This window comes from Rhinoraja longicauda, chromosome 32, assembly GCF_053455715.1.
Source record: "Rhinoraja longicauda isolate Sanriku21f chromosome 32, sRhiLon1.1, whole genome shotgun sequence".
NCBI lineage: Eukaryota > Metazoa > Chordata > Chondrichthyes > Rajiformes > Arhynchobatidae > Rhinoraja > Rhinoraja longicauda.
In genome coordinates, this window is record NC_135984.1 from 8,374,387 (window position 1) to 8,395,174 (window position 20,788).

The window sequence follows — 20,788 nt, forward strand, 5'->3', positions numbered from 1 at the left end:
GGAACTATGTACCTGCACTAATGAATCCCTCTGCTCCACCACTCCCCAGGGCCTTGCCATTCACTTGCCACTTGCCCAACTGATTAAGATTTTGCTGTAATACTTATGTATAATATGGTTTAGTTCAATTGAATAGTATGTCACATTGAATGGTGGTGCTGGCCCGAAGGGCCGAACGGCCTATTCCTGCACCTAGTGTCCATTGTCTATTGTCTATTGTCTACGTCAACAAAGTTTTTTACTGGATCTCAGTGTACATGACAATACAAAAATCAAATGGTCAATACATAATCCTCAGAGAAATAATTCTTGCTTACTGCCAATGTTATGTGTACTACATTGACTAAATCTAAAGCATTATTATCATGTAGTCAATTAATTCAGTACAGACTTGGGTTCACTTGAACTGCTCATCGATGCAAAGCAACATTTACAAAAAGGAAATGTAACCATGTCACAGTGAAAGAAGGAAAACAGATCCTTCATCCAGGAAAGATGCTTCCAGTTTATCTTATCGCATCATCTAACTAGACTGGAAGTCCATTAAACCGTTTCATCTAAACACAAAGTGCCGGAGGAATTCAATACAATGGGTCAGGCAGCATCTATGGAGGAAGAGGACAGGCAATGTTTTGTGTTGGGACCCTTCTTCAGACTGATTGTAGTAGTGGGAGGGGGGGGGGAGGAAGCTGGTGAAGAGAGGTGGGGTAGGACAACGTCTGGTGGATATGTGGATACGGGGAGGGTGGGGGGTATTGTTGACTGCAGATGAGTGGACAAAGGCTAGAGATGAAAAGGAGCCAAAAGGGTATCAGATAAGGAGAGACAAGGAGTGAAAATAAAGCGAGTGGGGGAGATATAAGTGGAAAAGGTCATGGGGAAGGTGGGTTACAGGGGGGGAATGGTGGGAGAAATTGATAGGGGGGGGCACAGGAAAGAGAGAGGGCGCTGATTTTCATGGTGGTTTGGAAAGGCCATTCCTGATATAGCTTGCACTGTTTATATTCATGAATGGATGTGGGGTCCTGTGATGATTTGGCATCCTCATTGCCGTTGGCCTTAGGATGTGGTAGGGCTTTCCAAAGGGGAACTGAGCATCAAAAAATGGGTCAGGAAACAGAGAGCCCAAACTGGGTGAGAACTACAACCCAATAGTTCAAGGCCAGTTTTACTGACACCAAGATTGATTAATTAATTAGTTGAATTTAGTATTACCCTAAATCGGATTTGAACTCTTGATCCTGGATCATGCTTCCAAGTCATGTAATGCTAATCTAATCATGTATCTGCAATGTGACCAAATTCCCTAAACACTTCGAAAAGTCCTTCTTGACACAAGAGCAAATTTAACCTGGCACCAATTTTGGGTTCTTATTTATTTTAAAGCAAAATGAGATGACCTGAACGTGAACACACATTGAATCGATCACAAAGCAAAGTCATGGACAACATCCCACATCATTAATCACATACTGTCTGCCCGAAATGTTGTGTGTTGTAATCGAGATTGTGGCTCAATACTGTGCAGGACAGTGTGTGGAAAAATCTGCCTCATTAGCAGAACTCTTTCACTCAAGATATTTCAAATTTTAGTGCCCATTCTGTGGGGAGTGGAAAACCATGGGATCGAGAGAATAACATGAAAGGATTTGTCATACTTGGTTTAATGACTTTTCCTTGAGTTTAGAATTGAACTGTGGAAAATGTGAAGAAGTCTTTACTGGTCAGTTACTAAGCAATACAAATCGACTTAACATAGGAACATAAGAAATAGAAGCAAAAGTTGGCCAATCAGAAGTTGGTGTGTTCAATGTCCACCAAGCCTGCCTTGCCATCCAACAAGACAATGTTCAACCTTTAATTTGTCTAGTCTCACTCCTGGTGTAAATGAATCCCCTGGTGACTCAATGTCTTTGACTTGTTTATTTCTGTCTGGAACGTATAATTTACTGAGCATCCAATGCCCTCTGAAGTGGTGAATTCCAGAGATTCCTGATCCCTGGTTAGAGAAGTTTCCCCTCATTCGCACGGCCAACCCATTTTCGTACCTGTGCCCAAGAACAGGATTGTGACCTGCCTGAATGACTACCGCCCATCCAGTAGCACTTACAAGGAAATGTTTCGAGCTGGTGGTTATGGAGCAAATCAACCCCAGCTTCAGAAATGACCTGAATGCACATTACATTTTAGAGATACAGCGCGGAAACTGGCTCTTTGCCCCACCGAGTCCGAGCCGACCAGCGATCACCCCTACGCTCGCACTGTCGTACACACTAGGGACAGTTTGCAATCTTACAGAAGCCAATTAACTTAGAAGCCTGCACGTCTTTGGAGTGTGGGAGGAAACTGGAGCACCTGGAGAAAACCCTGGGAGAACATACAAACTCCATACATTCAGCACCTAAAGTCAGGATCTAACCCAGGTCTCTGGTGCTGTAAGGCAGCAATTCTACCGCAGCGCTCTGTATCACCCTTCAATATCAACTTCGATATCTCTATTGCCGTAACAGGTCATCTTGATGCTTATAGTGAGGAGAGCTGTGCCTATGCAGGACGTGGCTGAGTCCACCCACTCCCTGCATCCTTTTGCGTTCCTGTGCATTGGAATTGCTGTACTGGATCACAATGCCATTACAGGCCTACAACGGGAGCTATATCACATCTCTCCACTCCACCACTAACAGCTATTGTTCATTGACTAATGCTCAGCTTCCATCTCAATCATCCCTTCCAAATTCATCATCAAGCTCCAAGACCCAGGCCTCTGCACCTCCCTCTTTGCTAATGGATCCTTGACTTCCTCACTGGCAGACCTTAATCAGTGCGGATCGATAATAACAACTCCTCCTCACAGACCATGCACACAGGTGCACCTCATGCCTGCATGCTTAGCAACCCTGCTCTACTCTCTTTAAACCTTCGACTGTGCAACTATGCACAGCTCCAGTGCTAGCTAAATGATGGTGTAACTCAGCAGGTCAGTCAGCATCTCTGGAGAAATTGAATAGATGAAGCTTCAGGTCGAGACCCTTCATCAGACTCAGGGGAAAGGGAAACTAGAGGTATGAAAAGGCTCAGAGCAAATCAGAGCTGGCGCTGATGACCAATGAAAGGTGGAGCCCACAATGGTTCATTGTTGGCCGTGGAAGAGGTAATAACCAAAGAATATATGGATGCAAACAGTAGAACAAGCAGGGCAATTAGGATGGGGAGGGGCGGAGAGATAGAGAGAATGCAAGGGTTATTTAAAATCAGAATAATCAATATTCATACCGCTGGGTTGCAAGCTGCCCAAGCGAAATATGAGCTGCTCTTCTTCCAATTTGCATGTGGCCTCACTCTGACAGTGGAGGAGGCCCAAGACAGAAAGGTCAGCATGGAAATGGGAAGAGGAGTTAAAATGCTTGACAACCAGGAGACTGCGTAGGCCAAGGCAGACTGAGTGAAGGTGTTCAGCGAACTGATCGCTCAGTCTGCACTTGGTCTCGCTGATCTATATATCCACACAGAAAACAACAGATACAGCAGATGAGGTTGGAGGAGGTGCACGTGAACCTCTGATCCACCTGAAAGGTTGCAGGATCTGACATGGCTTGACAGCCCTGAGGCTACGACATCCAACCCTGGAATCTACAGTCTGAGGTTATTAAGGGGTTGGACACGTTAGAGGCAGGAAACATGTTCCCAATGTTGGAGGAGTCCAGAACAAGGGGGCACAGTTTAAGAATAAGGGGTAGGCCATTTAGAACTGAGATGAGGAAAAACTTTTTCAGTCAGAGAGTTGTGAATCTGTGGAATTCTCTGCCTCAGAAGGCAGTGGAGGCCAATTCTCTGAAAGCATTCAAGAGAGAGCTAGATAGAGCTCTTAAGGATAGCGGAGTCAGGGGGTACGGGGAGAAGGCAGGAACGGGGTACTGATTGAGAATGACCAGCCATGATCACATTGAATGGCGGTGCTGGCTCGAAGGGCCGAATGGCCTCCTCCTGCACCTATTGTCTATTGACCATTGTTTATAAACAGATTCTTGCCAATATCATTACCTTTCTGATTAATCTTAATCATCTTTCACGGAAATAATCGGTAGAGTTAAATTATTTGGTTCTTGATTGCTGTGCTACATAATCCAGGAACTGTTTCAGGTTCGATTAATGAAGAAGAACCCGTAACATTTAACTGAACTCAAGATCACTTGCTGCAACGGAAGCTTGGCCTCTGGTACTGTTGGAAAAATAAACTATTGTTTAACCTTGAAATGTTTTAAGGCAAAATATAAGCTAAGAAACTGACAAGTTAACAGGTCAGAGTTTCTAATGTGGGTCCTGTTTAGACAAAGCGATTAGAGGTGACAGCTCCATTAACAAGTTAAGCGTACTGTTTGCACTAAATTTTCAATGGTCAACATATTATCATAATTACTCATTGCCTCAGGCACAGATGCAGGAAGCCTATAAGTGGAGTTTAAAACAATGCAGAATATTAAATGGCAGCTCTGTACAAGCTGGGAGACAGAATCTCTGCAGCTTTAGGAGAGTCTGACAGTTATTGAGTAGAAAGTCAAGATGTCTTTCTCTCTTCTAACTTAATTCACGATGACACATATCTTCTAGTTTCAGACTCCGCTACCTTGAGAAATGGCACTACAATGGTGCAACTAGTGGGAGAGACACACTGGGAGAGACCAGGGTTCAATTCAGACCCATGGTGCTGTCCGTGTGGAGTTTGCACGTTCTCCCTGTGATGTGTTTCCTCTGGGTGCTTCGGTTGCCTCCCACATCCTTGAGAGGTGCTGGTCGGCGAGTTAATTAGCCACTGTACGTTTGCATCTGGCAAGAATGCTAGATTCGCAGGGATATAAATGGTAGCGTGGCGAGGATTCATGAAAGTTTATTGTAAGTTGGTGCTTAGTGAAGTCTCGGTGGGCCGAAAGGCCTGTTCCATGACGTACGCCTTCATGTTCCCATCTCCCTCTGTTTACACCACCCTCAGAGAGATCAACAAGTATTTCAACCACATCAACAATCTTTGTTTAACCTGTATTTTCTCTGTAGCTATTTTTGCTTTGGAATTCTGGGATATCGGCACGCTGATGTACCCTTTCTTTAAACCAAAGGCCATGGTCTCCTATAAGCTAGGATACTCCATAAGCTAGGGTACTATTTGTTTCACCTCTACCCCATTGAGGACATTGGACTTTGTCCATGGAACTGGTGCACTACAATGCTGAGGACTATATTCAGCTCTCTGTAACTTCTTTGGACCAAGCACGGTGAGTCTGTGGAATTCATTGCCACAGACGGCTGTAGTGGTCAGTTCATTTGGTATTTTTAAAGCAGAGATTGATAGATTCTTAATTAGTAAGGTTGTCAAAGGTTACTGGGAGAAGGCAGGAGGAGAATGGGGTTGAGAGGGAAAAAAAAAAATCAGCCATGATTGAATGGCAGAGTAAACTCGACAGGCTGAATGGCCTAATTCTGCGTCTATGTCTTATGGTCTTATCTTACCCTTTGCTTGTACTTGAGTTTGAACTGATTATATTTCTGTATATCCTATCTGATCTGATTGGTTAGCACGCAAGCGAACCTTTTCACTGTACCTCGGTGCAAGTGACAATAATAAACCTAAACCTAAACATAAATGAAGAGCACTTTATCGAGTGAGAAGTTAAATTCAAGCTGAATCTGCCTATTTGGGTGGGTCAGAACGATGTTGGTGAACCTTTGACAGAGTCTGTCAAACAACATTAATGAAATAAATTGCCTAATTGGTGCCACTTTGCTCCATCTGTGGGATAATTAGTTTCTATGATCGGCACAGAAAGATAATTAGTTGGCTGTAATATATCTGGCATGTCCACAGGTTGTGAAATATACTTTCCAGGCATTGGTTAAGCGAGAGAGGGTGCAGAAAAGATTCACAAAAATGTCGCCTGGACTAGAGGGCTTGAGTTATAAGGAGAGATTGGTTAGGCTGGGACTTTTTTCCTTGGAGCAAAGAAGGCAGAGGGATGACAGAGGTTTATAAAATCATGAGGGAATAGATAAGGTGAATAGCCACAGACTTTTTCTCAAGGTAGGGGAGTCTGAAACTAGAAAGTTTGTGTTTAAGGGAAGAGGGAAAAGATTTAAAAGGAGCTGAGGGGCACCAAATGTCAATCACAATTTGGTTTTTCACACCAAAGGTGGTGAGTAAATGGAACAGGCTGCCAGAAGAGGTGGTGGAGGCAGATACAATTACTATGTTTAAAATACATTTAGACTGGTACATGGAAAAGAAAGATAGTTGAGGGATATGTGGCAAACACAGGCAAATGAGGTTAGCTTAGATGGGGCATTTTGATCAGTATGGATGAGTTGGGCCAAAGGGTGCTGTACGATTCTCTGAATCAATCTGTCTCCATGACTCTAAGTAATTTCTCCCTATGGTGAAAGTGGTGGTGACATTACAAAGTAAAATGGGACAGGCTGCCAACATAAGAAGAATGATAGTGGATTGATTGAACTCTTCCCTCTATACAACATAATTCTTTCAATAAACTTCAATGTATATTATTTTGCTTGGGCAGCTTACAACCCAGCGGTCCCTCTCTTTCCCCTCCCCCTTTACAGCTCTCCCACTGTCTTCCTGTCTCCAACTACATTTGTCCCACCCCCTCCCCTGACATCAGTCTGAAGAAGGGTCTCAACCCGAAACGTCACCCATTCCTTCTCTCCTGAGATGCCGCCTGACATGCTGAGTTACTCCAGCATGTATATTCAATCCATTGAATCCAGGACTGATTGTGAATAGGTGTTTTGCATGCAAAAGTCCCCATTGACATTGAATTGTGGCTCCTCATATCCATTGGTTAGAGGCCAAAGACAGGGTAGAGTTCAGGGTGGAGTTCAGATAGAGAGTCTCGATCTGAAACGTTGACTTGCACCTCTTGCCTCTGATGGACCCATTGAGTTCCTCCAGCTTTCTGTGTTTGTTCTAGCTTCCAGCATCTGCATTGTCTTTTGTCTTCGGTATTGATGGATTTCAACACTGTTCGTCAGTCAGGTCTGGGGGTTTCACATCTGCAAGAAGCCAGAGTCTGACCAACCCATCTGGGCTGAGGAGTGAAAGCTTGGATGCAGCCAATAATTGGACAGTGAGATATTCTGCGTTCCACCGGAAGAATGTTTTACACTCTGGATGATAAATATTGAAGTGGCAGAGAAATGTACAAATTTTTAGGCTCGTCAGTTCTCTGTGTATTTACCCTGGTTGTATTTATTACTTATTATATTTATCATTTATTGATTGATTGATTGATTGATTGATTAGTTGATGGTACAGCATGCGAACAGGCCTCTCAGCACACCGAGTCCACGCCAATCACCCGTTCGCACTAGTTCTATGTTATCCTACTTTTGCAACCACTCCCTACACACGAGGGACAATTTATAGAGGTCAATTAACCTACAAACCCGCACGGATTTGGGATGTGGGAGGAAACCAGAACACCTGGAGGAAGACCGTGAGGTCACTTGGAGATTGTGCAAACTCCACACAAAAAGCACCCAAGGTCAGGATCAAACCTAGGTCTCTGGCGCTGTGAATCTGCATCTCTACCAGCTCGGTACACCTGACAGTTTTGCCAGAGCTTTCCAGAGGGCAGGTAAAGAGCAACACTAGTGCTGGTGTGGGACTAGAGTGAGACTGAACTTGAAACTCACAGATGGTAGCGGCATGGTGGCATAGAGGAGGAGTTGCTGCCTTATAGCACCAGAGACCCAGGTTCAATCCTGACTACGGACAGTAAATACTGAGAATAAATCAGGAAAAGTACAAAGAAGTATTTCAATCAGCACATCTACATGCAGTTGTGTAACATGTTTAGCCTCGTAAAAGGTTTCTCCACGGATAATTCACATGAGTTAAGGAAAACGTGAAACCCGGAGAACATAACTTAATGGACATACCTCCTGCACTGCTACAGACTTGTTTTTTCTACGTATGTTTTTGCACCAATGTCTTTTATTTGCACGGTCTTTTTTCTTTTAGAATTTTATATGTAGCGTGTGAATAATTTGTTTTTTTGAGTCAAATAGTCATAGAGCCTACAGCACGGAAACAGACCTTTCAGCCCAACTCGTCCATGCCGACCAAATTGCCCCATCTAAAAGTCTATGTGCCTGTGATGCTCCTGCATGTGAGATGTTTCATTGTACCGGTATCTCACTGATATCAAAAGATGTGTATTGTCACACGTCCCAAAACGGAACAATGAAATTCTTCCTTGCAGCAGCACGACAGATATCAAAACAACAGCAGATGTCGGTTTAAGTTGAAGATAGGTACAAAAAGCTGGAGAAACTCAGCGGGTCAGGCAGCATCTGTGGAGAAAAGGAACAGGGTGATGTTTCTGGTCGAGCCCCTTCATCAGACGTTATATGTACTTGATAAGCATGTGACAATGAAGTTGAACAATAAAACTGCTGGGATTGCACTGAGACATATGAATGTACGAGACTGGTGAATATTTTAAGTCACATCTTTCATCAAGAGTGCTTGCTCTATACTGTCCTTGTTGCTGATTCATGTTTAATGGACTTTTCTGTTCAACTGCTGTGTCACTGTGCCACTTTATTATTAACTAATTTATTTGTTAAATAATTATTGTTTTTTTTATTAGTTTAGTTTAGTTTAGAGATATGCCGACTAGCGATCACCCATTCGCACTAGGTCTATCCTACACACCATGGACAATTTACAGAAGCTACTTAACCTACAAACCTACACGCCTTTGGAATGTGGGAGGAAACTGGAGGACAAGTAGAACGTACAAACTCGATACAGACAGCACCCCAGGTCAGCATCGAACTGGGGTTTTAGGTGCTGTAAGGCAGCAACTCTACTGCAGCGCCACCATGCCACTTCATGACTGAAAGGATCATGTTTATGGGACTTTTCTGCCCTCGATCCACACATCAAGCTTGCATCAGAAGGATCCATAGGTGGAGTGTGTGTCCTCTTTTGAGGAGCTTGAGGGATTGGCAAGTGCCACAGCCACACTGTTCTTCTGGCAGAGGTATTGCAGGAAGAGAGAACTTTGCAGCACAGTGGTGCAGCTGGTAGAGCTGCTGCCCCACAGCACCAGAGACCCGGCTTAGGTCCTGACCTTGGATACTGTCCGAGTGGAGTTTGCACGTTCTCCCTGTGACCATGTGGGTTTCCTTTGGGTGCTCCGGTTTCCTTTCACATTCCAAGGACGTGCAGGTTTGTAGGTTAATTGGCCTCTGTAAATTGCCCCTAGTGTGTAGAGAGTGGATGAAACAGTGTGATAACATCGAACTAATGTGAACAGGTGATTGATGGTTGGTGTGGACACGGTGAGACTAAGGGCCTGTTTCAATGTTGTATCTCTAAAGGTTTAGTGTAATTTATTATTGTCATGTGTATCGAGGTAGAGTGGAAGCTTTTTGTTGCGTGCTATCCAGTCAGTGAAAAGACTCTACATGATTATAATGAAACTGTCCACAGTGCACAGATACAGAGTGGAGAGTATAACATTCAGTACAAGATAAAGTTCAATAAAGTCCGATTAAAGATCTCCAATGAGGTAGATAGGAGATCCAGACCCGCTCTCTCACTAGACACAAAATCCTGGAGTAACTCAGCGGGACAGGCAGCATCGCTGGAGAGAAGGAATGGGTGACGTCTCGGGTCGAGACCCTTATAACATATAACATATAACAACTACAGCATGGAAACAGGCCTGTCCGGCCCTACCAGTCCACGCCGACCATTCTCCCTGACCATTCTCCAGCATTTTATGTCGATCAGTCTGAAGAAGGGTCTCGACCCGAAACTTCACCCATTCCTTCTCTCCTGAGATGCTGCCTGTCCAGCTGAGTTAATCCAGCATTTTATGTCGACTTTCGATTTAAACCAGCATCTGCAGTTCTTTCCTACCCGCTCTCTAGCTGGTGAGAGGACGGTTCAGTTGCCTGATAACAGCTGGGAAGAAACTGTCCCAACTGCCCCAAGGTTTCGTGTCATCTCTGTGCCCTCTAACCCCGGCACTGTGAGTTCTCACGGGAGACACTTACACGGCTCACTGACCACTGTATAGAGTCTGCAGAAACAAGCTGCAGTGCAGCGCATGGTGTTGGAGCCAAATCAAAGCCGATCATGCATCCTTCCAGGGTTAAATAATCCAGTCTATTTGCTTTGAGCAGCTGATGTGCCCATTGGATCATTTCCTGGGAACTCATCTGTCAGTTCTGGGCACTTACAACATCTGTGTTCCACGCCGAAGTATGGAAGTCATTAGATAAGATCATTTAATTGCTCGCTATTGAGCTAGCGAGAAAGTTTAGCTCCACGACTAATTAGTAACCGAACATTTGATATCGAATGGGTTCCACATTGTAGATGAAATTCAGGCTGGTAAATACAATAATAAAACAATATTATCTTTGTTATGGTAACAGGCGTGTTGTTCAACTTAAATTCTTCCTTAAAGCTTTTTCCATCTGGTCATTAAACACCTCTCAAGAGAGGATAAAGCTGCTTCTCTTGACTATTGGGAGCACTAAGCTGTGTTACAGGCTTGCAATAGAGTCCTTCCTCAAGTGAATATAACAATTATTTTAGTTTAGACATTCAGCGGTGGGCTTCGGTTCACCGACTCCATGCCGACCAGCGATCACCCATCCACACTAGTTCTATGTTATTCCTCTGTCTCATCCACACCCCACACACACTAGGGGCAATTTACACAGGCCAATTAACCTGCAAACCCGCACCTCTTTGGGATGTGGGAGGAAAGCAGAACACCTGGAGGAAACCCACAGGGTCACGGGGAGAACTTGCAAACTCCACACGGGCAGCACCTGAGATCAGGATCAAACCACGGTCACTGGGGCCTTGAGACAGCCGCACTACCTACTGCCACTTGGTCACGGGGAGAACGTACAAACTCCACACGGGCAGCACCTGAGATCAGGATCAAACCCGAGTCACTGGGGCCTTGAGGCAGCCGCACTACCTACTGCTACATGGTCACGGGGAGAACGTACAAACTCCACACAGGCAGCACCTGGTCTCAAGATCAAACCCGGGTCATCGGCGCTGTGAGGCAGCAGCTTTACCGCTGCGCCACCGTGCTGATGCTGAACAGACTGGGACTGCCACAGTCATTTATTGTTAAATTGTTATTTCAGGTGAAGATTCATGCACATCTCAGACATGATATCACACAGACAAGTGAAGATGAGGGAGCCCAACCCAGTCCTCCAGCCCATCCTTCCGAGAAAATTCATCGTCATTCCTTTTTATCTTCCAGTTTTCTCTTCAATACCAGCATGGAGACACCAACTTTATTCCAGACAGTGACAGTGACAACACACATCTACTCCCTGCATCCAGTCTTTTTTCCCTGAAGCAATTTTCCTCTGGAATGCCCTCCCACAATCCTCTGTTGACATGCCCACTTACGCAACCTTCAAGACCTCCATCCAGCCCCACAGACAGCAAAGCCCCCGCGAGACCAGACCCACTCTCGTCAACTTCCAGTGTAGTTCCTAGTGGACTCTTCGAAGGTGACGACTGCAAGATACAAGATCCATTGAGCTTAGTACAGCAGACGAACAGGCCCTTCAGCCCACAATGCTGCCAAATTAAACTAATCTCAACTGCCTGCCTGCATGTGATACATATTCCACCATTCCCTGCATATCGACGCACCTATCTAAAAGACTCTTAAATGCCACTGTCCTATCTGCTTCCACCTCCAATCCTGGCAGCGCGTTCCAGGAACCCACCACCCTCTGTGTAAAAAAATTGCCCCGCCTATCTTCGTTCAACTTTCCCCTTCTGATCTTCAAGCTATGTTATCTAGTCTTTGGCATTTACACCTTGGGAAATAGGATCTAACTATCTGCCTTATCTCAGTCTACCATAATTTTATAAATATTCTGTCATGTCTCCCCCTCAGCCTCTGACACTGCAGAGAAAACAATCCAAGTCCGACCAACCTCTCTTTAGACCTAATACCCCAGGCAACATTCTGGTAAACCTCCTCTGCACCCTCTCCAAAGTCTCCATCCTTCCTTTAATGGGCTGACTAGAATGGCGCACAATACTCCAAATGTAGCCTAAACAAATTTGTGTAAACCTACACCATGGCTTCCTGATGCTTTACACTCAATGTCCCGACCGACGAAGGCAAGACTACCAAGCCTTCTTTACCAATCCATCTACCTCATTGCCACTTTCTGGGATTTATAGACTTGGACGATGGACGTGTCGATTGGTGCTTTAATAGCTGAAAGATGAGGGTGAGGTCAGTAGATTTCATACAACCAGAAGATCTTCGGTTTCCGCCCACAATCCAAAGACGTACAGGTTTGGAGGTTAATTGGCTTGTTAAATGTAAAAATTGTCCCTGGTGTGTGTAGGATAGTGTTAACGTGCGGGGATTGCTGGTCGGCGCGGACCCGGTGGGCCGAAGGGCCTGTTTTCGTGCTGTATCTCTAAACTAAAGATTGATCTTTGCAGGGATTCCAGTAGAATCGTTGAACCGAAGAAGTGAAGGAGCTTCCTCATCCATTCATGTAGCAACCCCATCACTCCCATTGTCTGGGTGCCTTCCAATTCAGCTCAGCTATTTATTTTCTCACAAGGGACAAGATTTAATAGCAACCCAAGGGGAAACGTTTTCAATCAGAGGGTGGTGGGTATGTGGAACGGGCTGCCAGAGGAGGTAGATAAAATAACAATATTTAAACGACATTTGGGCAGGTATGTAGATAGGAAAGATTTGGAGAGATATGGGCCAAGCACAGGCAAATGGGACTAGCGTAGATGAGGCTTCTTGGTCGGCATGGGCTGAAGGGCATAGACTATATGCTGTATGACTCTAAGGACCTGTTTTCTTACTGTATGGTTCTACGACTATAACTCCAGGTGCTTTTCCACTGTTATTTATAATTACTAATTGAATCATGAATCTGATCCAAGGACAAACTCTCTTAAGGTATTCATCATGCAGTTTTTAGCTCTCAGCGACATGGAGTATTAATCATTTACATGATCCTGTAAAACGCAGCAGTTTATGGAAATGTGAAACCCGCACCCATTTGGTGAGATCACAGAAGTATTAAAATCTAGTGTCTTTAAAGTCCTCACACAGCCCTCCTGCATCTGAAATCCATGACTGCTTCCTGGTGCTCTGTTTAAGTAGTAGCACATTGAGTTCTCCTGCATCGTTGCAACGTCTTTGGCGCAGTTATTAGTTCTCCCGCAACCTCCCATGCAAGAAAATATGTTGACTTTTTTTTGATTGAAAGTTATGGAAAAGGCCCTTTCGCGCATCAAGTCCACGCCGACCATCGATCACCCATTGGTACTAGTTCTATCTTATCCCACATTCTCATCCACTCCCTACACACTAGGGACATCTACAGAAACCAATTAACGTACAAACCCGCACGACTTTGGGATGTGGGAGGAGACCGGTAGCACCCGGAGGAAACCCACGCGGTCCCAGGGAGAACCTGAAAACTCCACACAGACAGCACCCGAGGTCAGGATCAAACCCGGGTTTCTGGCGCTGCGAGGCAGCAGCTCTAGCAGCAGCTCCACTGTGCCACCCACTTCCTAACTTCATTTGAGAATGCCTTTGTCATACTAATTTAAAGCCGATCATTTTGCACTGTGGTTACCCTGTTCCTCCAAGGCAATGGCTCACAGAGGCCATCTTTAAACCGACAGGTGAAACCTACTCAAAGCTCTCTTTCAGCTCTCCTGCTTGATGCAATTTTTTTCTCTAAAGTTTAGTCTTTCTCACATCCTGTCACCAGTTGATGAAGGAATTGATGAACAGAGTAACATGGAACATCTTCACACCTCTTTGTTCCCTCTGAAATTCATCCCTCCATGATCCCACCAATCTCATTGTGGGATAAGTGATAATCAATGGGCCATTGGTGCTGCCATAATAGATTCACCAACTAGTGCTAAAGGCCACCATTTGCCATTCCACTTTGAACCATATGCACTGAGAAATCATCCTTCATTCCCCTCTTACTTGGGATCATTCTCCTGGTTTTCTTTGGTTGTCCTTCTCTTGGTCGTTGGAGACATGGGGCCCCAACATGGTTGGGCTGTCATCCATGTTTGATGAACTTTGTGCATCATCCAGCACAGTCTGAAGGTGGTGTAGAGGAGGTTTACCAGAATGATGCCTAGATTAGAGAGTATTAGCTACGGGGAGTGGTTGGTTTGACAATCATGAATTGTTTTATCAGGAACGTTGGAGGCTGCAGAAGAGACCTGATAAAAGTATGTGGAAATTATGAGAGGCATAGATGAGGTAGACAGTCAGAATCTTTTTTCCCGGGATAGAAAAATCAAATACTAGAGACGTTAAAGAGAGAGGGGCAAACTTTAAATGAGTTGTGCCTGTCATGGTTTTTTTACACAGAACGTGGTGTCTGGAATTTACTGCCGGGGGTGGTGGTTGAAGCAGATATTCTAGTGGCATCCAAGAGACTTTTGGATCGGCATCTGGATGTGCAGGTAGAGCAGGGATTATGTGCAGATAGATAAGAGATGGACTTGGCATTGTGTTCGGCACAGATACTGTGGGCCGAAGAGTCTGTTCTTGTGTCTACTGTTGGTCAGAGGAGAGGTTGGTCAGATTTGGATTGTTTTCTCTGGAGCGTCAGAGACTGAGGGGGAGACTTAGAGTCATAGAGTCATCGAGTGATACAGTGTGGAAACAGGCCCTTCAGCCCAACTTGCCCACACTGGCCAACATGTCCCAGCTACACGAGTCCCACCTGCTTGCGCTTGGTCCATATCCATCCAAACCTGTCCTATCCATGTACCGATAAAACTTTATAAAATTATCGTAGACAGAAATAAGGTAGATAGTTAGATCCTATTTCCATGGTGGGAATGTCTAAGATTAGAGGACATAGTTTTAACGTCAGAAGAGGAAAGTTTAAGGAATATATGTGGGGCAATTATTTTACACAGAGAGTCCTGGAATGTTCTGTCAGGAGTGGTGATGGAAGCAAATAGGATAGTGGCATTTAAGAGACTTTTAGAAAGGCACATGGATATGCAGGGAATGAAGGAATATGGATCACACAAAGGCAGGCATTGGAGATTAGATTAATTTGGCAGCGTTGTGGGCTGAAGTGCCTATTCCTGTGCTGCACTGTTCTGTGTTTTATGAACCCACCTTGGAAGGTTAGCTCTGGCAAACAAACGTGAGTCTGGAAGCGATAAGGACTGTTTTGTCAGAGCTACAATAACAGGAGCGATGCCTTTGATTGCACCTGATGCAGGTGACCCAAAGCCCATTGGGCTGATGGAAAATCATCCTCAGGGAACTCACAAATCACTGGCTAAGACATGGAATAAAATTCACCCTTATGGAATTTATGTGAGAATAAATAAGCACAATATGTAGAAGAAACATTTTTTTTTTTGTCAATTTGTCTAACACCTTGTTAGCATGAAGTCATAAATTCAGCACTTAATTCCATCCACCCTGAGATTATAAACTCACTCAATGGTTTGCAGTAGTTCTAGACTATGGTGTGGGGAACGTTTTTAAGAGCTGGGATGTGGTGTAAGCACATACCACAGAGGCATTTAAGAGGCTTTTACATAGGCACCTGTATATGCAGGAAATAGTGGGCTATGAATCATGTGCAGGCAGATGAGATTAGTTTATCTTGGCATTGTGTTCGGCACAGTTATTGTGGGCCAAAGGGCCTGTTCCTGTGGTGTACTGTTCTACACTCTGGGTTCTAAAGCAACACACCAGCAGCCGAGATGCAGCTAGGGATGGACAATTAAACGCTGGATCAGCCTGCAAAGGTCACATCCCTTCACTTCATTAAAACTGCTCATGACACTCGAGCATCTTTATCACATAGCTAAACACCAATCACTCAAAGTAGTGTAAGAAAATAAATGCAGATGCTGGTACAAACCGAAGGTATTTATTCACAAAATGCTGGAGTAACTCAGCAGGTCACGCAGCAGCTCAGGAGAGAAGGAATGGGTGACGTTTCGGGTTGAGACCCTTCAGCATCTCAGGAGAGAAGGAATGGGTGACGTTTCGGGTCGAGACCCTGAAGGGTCTCGACCCGAAACGTCACCCATTCCTTCTCTCCTGAGATGTTACCTGACCTGCTGAGTTACTCCAGCATCTTGTGAATAAATACCGATCACTCAAACGCCCTTTGAGATGTTGCCTGACCTGCTGAGTTACTCCAGCATCTTGTGAATAAATACCAATCACTCAAACGCCCTTTGTCCTAACTGTTTTCGAACTGAATGCTGACTGTACATTGACCCAGGAGTAGAGTTTGGTTTAGGTTCTCAAGAACCAGAGGACAGGTTTAAGGTGAGAGGAGAAAGATTTAACATGAACCTAAGGAACAACTTTTTCACACAAAGGGTGGTGGGTGTATGGAACAGGCTGCCAGAGGAGGTACTTGAGGCAGGTACTAGAAACAACATTTCAAAGACATTTGGACAGGTACGTGGATAGAAAATGTTTAGAGGGATATGGGCCCAAAGCAGGCAGATCGGACTAGTCAGATGGGACATCTTGGTCGGCATGAACGTTGGGCCAAATGCATGACTCATTGACTTAGCCCAGTGTTGATCGAAGGAACAGTGATGTATATTTATTTCCTTGCAATAGCTAAATTGGAAAGGAACCAGAGGTGGTGGTGTTCGCATGCTGCGAGAAGGGTGCAAAGAAGCTTAAGGAGGGCATGGAGAGGCGGAATCCGCAGAGGAAATATAAGATTAAAAAGTGGGATGTTATGCACTTTGGGTACTAGTTCCTGAAAGTTGTTTCTCCTGCAGCTCTGCTCTGAGATGGCCTGAAATCATCGAGGCGGAGAAAACCAGGCGAGGTTAACAGGGCTACATGACCCATGTAGTCAGAGAGTCATACAACACTGAAACAGACCCTTCATCCAAACTCATCCATGCTGACCAAGATGCCCCATCTAAGCCAGTCCCATTTACCCACATATGGCCCATATCCTCTAAACCTTTTCCTATCCACGCACCTGCCCAAGTGTCTTTTACATGTTATAGTTTCTGCCTCAATTACTTTCTCTTGCTTATTTCATGTACCCACCACCCTCCGTGTGAGTCAGAACTCCTTTAAAATGTTAATTAAAGCCAGTCAAATAACTGGCTGATAATTAAATACAAATATTGTAAGTAATGATGAAAGATGGTATGTAATTTTTTATTGGTTACGATGGAAAATACCACTCACTGTTGTACTGCAATAGGACATCTGAATCATGCACCATATACAACATTAATCTTTCATTGTAACTCCTCTCTCTCTCTTTCTCTCTCTCTTTCTCTCCCTATCTTTGGCAATCTCTCTCTCTAAATATCACATTCATTAATGCTGGAAGAGTGGAGTTGGAACTAACCACTTGTAAAAACACACAACATGGTCTTTGGTCGTTATAAATTGTTGCTCTATTTTTGAATCCTCTTTACTTACAATCCCAATATCATATCACTGTAATATGATTGACACAAGCCTCCGTTCTGATTGATCCATCTTCGACCAGTTTGCTCAATATAGGAATTCTTTGATGTGCAAACATTATCACACAAATATGCATTGATGGAGAAAAGTTTGCATTTTTAAAAAAGACACAAAGTGCTGGAGTAATTCAACAGGTCAGGCAGCATCTGAAGAACATGGATAGGTGGCATTTTGGGTCAGGGCCCTTCTTTTGATTGTGGGGGGAGGGAGGGGAAGAAAGCTGGAAGAGAGGATGGGCAGGACAAAGCCTGGCAGGTAATAGGTGGATACAGGTGAGAGGGGTTAGGGGTGATAGGCAGATGGTTGGACAAAGGCTAAGAGGCAGTTTCTTGTTTGCATTTATCAGTTTTGAAGACATGTTAATGATGTCTCGCCTGATATTTACACTAGAAAATGCCTGTCGTGAACAATCTTACACACACCGGAGGCATTTTGTTTTTAATGCGTGACTTGTTGTTCTAGTGACATTATTACACATTGATCCTTCAATGCAGGAATTACGGAGAGACGGCAGGGAGAGAGGGTCCCAAACTAAAACGTCTTCCGTCCATTCCCTCCACAGTCGCTGCCTGATGCACTGAGTTCCTCCAGCACATTGATTTTTGCTCAAGATTCCAGCATCTGCTGTTCCTTGCACCTCCACCTTTATTGGCAGCTGTCAGTAATTCAATGCTCCCAAATAAGATGCCTCTGCTGTGACTAAAATCATAAGAGGAATTGATAGGGTGAATGCACAATCTTTTGCCCAGGATTGGGGAATTAAGAGCCAAAGAGCATAGGTTTAAGATGAGAAGGACAAGATTTAAAAGGAACCTGCGGGACAACTTTTTCACTCAGAGGGTGGTGGGTTTATGGAAAGACCTGCCAGAGAAGGTAGTTGAGGCAGGTACTATAAGGGCTTTTAAAAGACACTTGGACAGGTATATGGATAGGAAAGGTTTAGAGGGATTTGGGCCAAACGCAGATAGGCAGGGCTAGCTTAGATGGGACGTCTTGCTTGTCATGGGCATTGGACCAATGAAGCTGTTTCGGTGTCTCAGAGATTCCAGACTGTTCAACCCTTTCATGCGTTCCAAAAATGCAGAGGTGTTTTTGTGATCTAGTAACACCATCACACATATGAACTTGGTGATATTCAATATTACAATTTGCCTTCATAAATAACATTAGTTATAAAATTAAGCATGTCTCACCACCGATAAGATCAGTAACATTCTTAATCCATTAGTGAAACAAGGTATGTGATACTGCGTTCTGAATGCCAATGAACCCAGTGCTCGTCTGAGATGAGCTGGATGCACAATTTATCACTGCCAGCTCCTAGCATTGCATGCTGCTAGCTTCAGTTTCATGTGTTGACTGATAAAGCACAGTCTGTAACTCTTTCCAGCCTCATTAACATCATTTGAGAAGTAACAGTACATTAGCTTCTCTCCGTTAAGAATAAGCAGAGGAAAACCGCTTCTTGTAATTTGCAAAATTAACAAGTCAGCATATTTCAATGGCACGAATGCTTGACTTGATTTATCCGGATTAATACAATGGGACCTTCTCTCTAAAACTCAAGGGAAAAATACTGCTCAAACTTCACATAAAACAGAGATATTGCAGTGAAATACGACTACATCAAGCAAAATGCTAAATCTATGTAGGTGGTAGAGTGGTGCAGCTGGTAGAGTTGCTGCCTCACAGCGCCAGAGAACAGGTATGATCCTGACCTCAGGTGATGTTTATGTAGAAACCTTCTCCTAAGGGTGGCACAGTGGTAGATTTGCTGCCTTACAGCGCCAGTGGCCTGGGTTCGATCCTGAACATAGAGTTCGTCCGTTCTCCGTGACTGAGTGGGGTTCCTCCAGGTGCTCCAGCTTCCACCAACATTCCAAAGACGTGCAGATTCATGGGTTAATTGGTTTTTGTAAATTGTCCCTAGTGTGTAGGATATTTCCTTGTCATGTACAGGTGCTCCTAGATTCCGATAAACCCATCGTAAATCGAAAATGGAACTAATTGTAGACTTTTGAAGAGCTCCCCCTCCCCTCCCCCCGCTCACCATCAACAACACCACAGTCACATCTGTGGAGTCATTTAAGTTCCTTGGAACCATCATCTCCAGGGACCTTAAATGAGGGGCCACCATCGACTCCACAGTCAAAAAGGCCCAACAGACGATGTACTTCCCGTGGCAACTGAGGGAACACAATCTGCCATTGAGTCCGTCCTCACCTTCTCCATCATGGTCTGGTTTGGCTCAGCCACCAAGCAAGACATCCGTCGCCTGCAACGGATCGTTCCACCAGCTGAGAAGGTTGTTGGCTGCAACCTTCCCCCCCATTGACGAACTGTACACTGCAAGGGCCAGGAAGCGAGCGGGCAAGATCATCCCTGATCCCTCTTGCCCTGGCAACAAAATCTTTGAAGCACTTCCCTCTGGAAGGTGACTCCGGACTGTCAAAGCAGCCACAGCCAGACATAAAACCAGTTTTTTTCCCCACGAGTGGTAGTTCCAATCAATTACCAAAGTCTGTAGTCTCTTTTTTGCTCTGGTTCATTTTCACCCACATGCTTAGACCGTAATGTTGTATCCTTATTGTTTTGATGTGTTTATGCTTTATTCTTAATTGTTAACTGTATATTTGTGTTGTCATTTGTGAGCGGAGCACCAAGGCACATTCCTTGTATATGCACATACTTGGTCAATAAACTTATTCATTCATTCAAAATAACGTAAGTCGAAAGTGCATTTAATACACCTGATCACGTGGCCGGCAGTGAACTGCGGCTCGCTGCCATTGCCCAGTGTTTGCACCATCATATAGTCAAAATATCGTAAATCGAAGGATCATAAGTAGAGGAGCATCTGTGTACAGTATATCTATACATTTAAATGGCTCGAGTCTAATCACGTATTGTCTTTCTGCTGACTCGACAGCACGCAACAAAAGCTTTTCACTGTACCTCGGACAGTAAACTAAATTGATAGAACTAGTGTAAGGGTGTTCGCTGGTCAGAGTGGGTTCAAGAGGTCAAGTTATTCCGAGAAAAATGTTTCAAATCACAGGCCGAAGGGCCTGTTTCTACGCTGCATCTGTAAAAGAAGGGAAGGTTTGGTTGAACTTCCGCAGGGAAACGGTGAAGCCTTTTCTTCTGAACAGCAAAGGCAGAAGAACGTGAAACGAGGATCAACATGTAGAAATCAGTGAGTAAGGTCGGCT